Consider the following 228-nt stretch of genomic DNA (forward strand, 5'->3'; position numbering starts at 1 on the left):
ATGCTTAAACAGTGCATATGTATCTTGAATTTGTGGTTCATGAATGTTGGCTCTTGAAAGAATGATGAAAAAGGAGACATGTTACTGAGGATCTGAAAAATCATAAAAATGATTCTTGAAGCAAGAAAAAAAAACAGAAAAAAAATGGGAGAAAAGAAAACGAAAAAAAAAGAGAAAAAGAAAGAAATAAAGTTGTGATCCAAGGCAAAAAGAGTGTGCTTAAGAACC

Source organism: Arachis duranensis, chromosome 6 (assembly GCF_000817695.3).
Source record: "Arachis duranensis cultivar V14167 chromosome 6, aradu.V14167.gnm2.J7QH, whole genome shotgun sequence".
Classification (NCBI taxonomy): domain Eukaryota; kingdom Viridiplantae; phylum Streptophyta; class Magnoliopsida; order Fabales; family Fabaceae; genus Arachis; species Arachis duranensis.